Source organism: Octopus bimaculoides, chromosome 17, assembly GCF_001194135.2.
Source record: "Octopus bimaculoides isolate UCB-OBI-ISO-001 chromosome 17, ASM119413v2, whole genome shotgun sequence".
Taxonomy (NCBI): domain Eukaryota; kingdom Metazoa; phylum Mollusca; class Cephalopoda; order Octopoda; family Octopodidae; genus Octopus; species Octopus bimaculoides.
The window spans coordinates 22,694,737-22,698,264 of NC_068997.1; the positions used below are offsets into that span (position 1 = coordinate 22,694,737).

Consider the following 3,528-nt stretch of genomic DNA (forward strand, 5'->3'; position numbering starts at 1 on the left):
GTGTGTGTGTGTGTGTGTGTGTGTGTGTGTGTGTGCGTGTGTGCGTAGAAGACACTTGCCCAAGTTGCCACGCAGTGGGACTGAACCTGGAACCATGTGGTTGGTAAGCAAGCTACTTCCCACACAACCACTCCTGCGCCTATGGAAAATAAAGTGAACGTTAAAGGTGTCGCAAGTATGACCACCATCCAGTCTGTTTAGATTTTAACAATACACTGTCTAATATATCTTTCCCTTATTTACGACGGTAATACGTGTGATTTTAAGTTGATTAGATACTATTTTTAGCAGGTTGAATGACCATAGAATTGTCATCGCAAAGATATTAATGCCAAAACCTAACACACCTGCTTCCATGAACAACAGCAAAAGCCAAACTTTAAGGACATTAACTTGCTATTTTTAGCAAGTCGAAGGACCATATAATGGCTACATTGTTAGCTCGTCTTCGTAATGATGGTAATGTCACCATTAAGCGTACTTACTGATCTGAATAACAGCAAAAGCCAAAGTCATGATCTCCATAGTAATTATTTCTCTTTAAGTGCTATAACGCGTTTTGTAAAGTATTTTAAAGAAACAAGCTATCTTCATAAAACCCAATCAACTGGGTGACCTTCGTTTGATGATGATTGGATTTTTAATGTCGAAGAACCTTGAGAAATGGTACAAAGTGGACATTGATTGGTTGGGACATTTTAAGTATCTCTTCAATTTCATTGCGGCCAACCGGGAAGCCTCTATACTGTCAAGAAACGATTGCAAAAATAGCAGCCAAATATCTCTCAAGACACACACGCGCTTCTAGTAATGAATACAAATACCTATTTCTTATGTAGTCGTAGAAACACTAATTTTTATCTACTTTACCTGGTTTAGTCACTGGAGAGCGGTCATTCTGGAGCAAAACTCTGTCGGATTTACATGAACAAGTGAATTACAGCACATCATTTTTTAAAGTCTATTAGTACTTATGTCGGTGTTTTTTGTCGAACTGCTACATTACGGTTGCATAAACAAACCAACACCAGCCGTGAAGCGGTTCGGGGACAAACACAAATATATAGACTTATATACTTACACGGGTGCACACACCCACACCCATACACACATACAAATACATACACACACGCGCACACATTCACACACAGACAGACACACACACACATACACAAGCATACTTAGTGACTGCAGTTTTATCAATACGTCTTTCTGATGCATTGACAAAATAAAGCCAATAAGCTGCCTAACGATGTGTAGGATCTGAAGACCAATTGTACACCACATTCATTCAAGTGGAGAATCGTGGGGAAAATCTACGCCGTATGTAAATTAATCAAAGATATCCAAATTATGTATTGATGAAAGCTCACACATTCTTTTTAAATGCAAGAATTCTACAACACAATTTAATTTCAGAACCGAAATTTTTAGCAAATGTAAGGATAAGGACAAATTTCTTTTGTTAAACAGGGGAACATACACTCTCCGGTCTCAGTAGCTATCTCAAAGACGTTAGCCTCATCTCCATTATATCATCTACAAAAATTATGATTTCTACAGAGGCTGAAAATCTTGGTTTTTTTCCTTTTCATTTCTTATTGTACACTTTTATAAACCAGCGTTCTGGTTTTCAAATAGTTCTAACAGTATTCACTGAGTCTGAAGAAATGGTTGACGACACGTGGTATTTTATGTAAGTATGTCAAATTATTGTATCTCTAGGCCATCTTTTTTAAAATTCTCTATACATTAAATTAGATTTATCTCACGGGCTGGGATACATTGTTGATTTTCAGCTGTAGCGGAAAAGTTATATATATATATAGGGTGAAAATATGTGGAAAAAAAATATAAAAAGTGGAAGAGAAATGCTTTCGTTTCATATAGTTTCATATCTTTTTATAAATATATACATGTTAAATGGATGTCGTGAAATCCAACCGGTTTCTGCTATTTAAATTAGCTTTTCAAGGGACATGTACAGTAATCAATTCTCGTGACAGGGGATCTCGTCATTTTGGATGTTTGAAGAATAAGAAGAATGAGTCTAAAGATTGAACCAAGGGAAGCAACAGGTGGCAAGGGGGTAAACTGGCTCCTTAATATAATTTTTTAAATGGTCAAATTTGTATATTGAGGTGTGGTCTTATACAGAGACACAGACACACACATATAAACACATATATAGATGTATATTTAATATCTAAAATAGAATGTTAAATGTTAAGTTCCATCCTAATATTCAGTAGTTTATTCATTCAGTGTTCGCTCGTTTCTCGAAATTACCGTTTGTGCAAGTGAAACTACTTTAATTTTTATTGAAAATATGACTTACGGCTATTACTTCACATGCGCCTATTTCTTTCTTTTCGGCTCTACTAACTTCGTCTATGTTTGTATTTGATGTGAAACACAGTCCATAAATGTTAGCGGAGAGATTACTCAAAATCTGTAACGCCAGTATCACTTTCGTAGGAAATTTAATGGTACTTTGCAGGATGAAACCGCGATAGAAAATTATCTGTCCGGAATCTTATATACAGTTGTTAAAATTTTCCATTGGTGCTTTACCCCCAGGTTTACCATAATCAAGTTGTGGCCATCCTGTATCTTTGTTGTTTATAAGACTTCATTATGTAATATTTCATTTGAAGACGAGAATGGGTGATTTGAGGGATTTAGTCACTATTTCTAGTTAGTAGAGTGGCAACAAAGAAGCACCCTCGTTGGCGCAGTCTCGTTTCTTATTAGCGAAATATTGACCACGAGGCTCTAAATCAGTTCGATAGGACTGTTATGACATCAGAAAAAAAAGTAGCAGACATCTTGGTTCTCATTGTGCTGATGGAGAGAAACAACAGAGAGAGTAAATATGTTGATAAGATCATCTGGTAGCCTGTATGACGCCTCATCGACTAATTTTACACTTGTAATAGTCTAAAGCTACTTTAGACAACATTACTGTTATTAGATTACGCGGGCCTTTTTCAATCGCTCCAAAACTTACAAAAGATTGCATTGATCCGTAGAAACATATTAGTTCGTTTTACTCCTCGCTACTTAATGCTGTTTTCGGCCATGATGGACGATATGATAATGTCGTAAACAGAAGGAGAAGAAAGAAAAGAAAAGAAAAGAAAAGAAACAGAAATAACCGAACAAAATGGTGTAACATGTATGTGTGTGTGTATGTGTGTGTAAAAGATACTAAGGAAAGAAAAAGGAAAGCAAAAATTAAAACAAAACAAAGAATATTTAAATAGTACGACCTGGATGTTTCAATAGAAGATGGAGGCAAAAGATACTCTTTCTTTGATTAACATGACTTGATGAAGATGATTTCCCTTTCCGTAGAGGATTCTATGTAAATAAAGATAACATGATAGATATATTTCTGTGGTCTCAATCAAGCCGCCATAAACACTGGAATGATGAAACCAAGTTCATTGTTTAGCTCAAGTAACTTTTATTTATTTATTTACTTATTTATTTATTTATTTATTTGTTTATATCTTCATCTATTTA

At 35.3% G+C, this 3,528-nt stretch overlaps 1 long non-coding RNA gene across 2 annotated transcripts in view; it reads right to left on the reverse strand.

The window, feature by feature from the left end:
• The window catches only part of LOC128249717 (uncharacterized), a 19,256-nt gene that overhangs the window by 12,903 nt on the left and 2,825 nt on the right, over positions 1-3,528 (reverse strand). For both annotated transcript variants that reach the window (XR_008265827.1, XR_008265828.1), the window contains exon 2: positions 3,273-3,363. This is a non-coding gene — a long non-coding RNA (uncharacterized LOC128249717). The remainder of the gene's footprint in view (positions 1-3,272; positions 3,364-3,528) is intronic.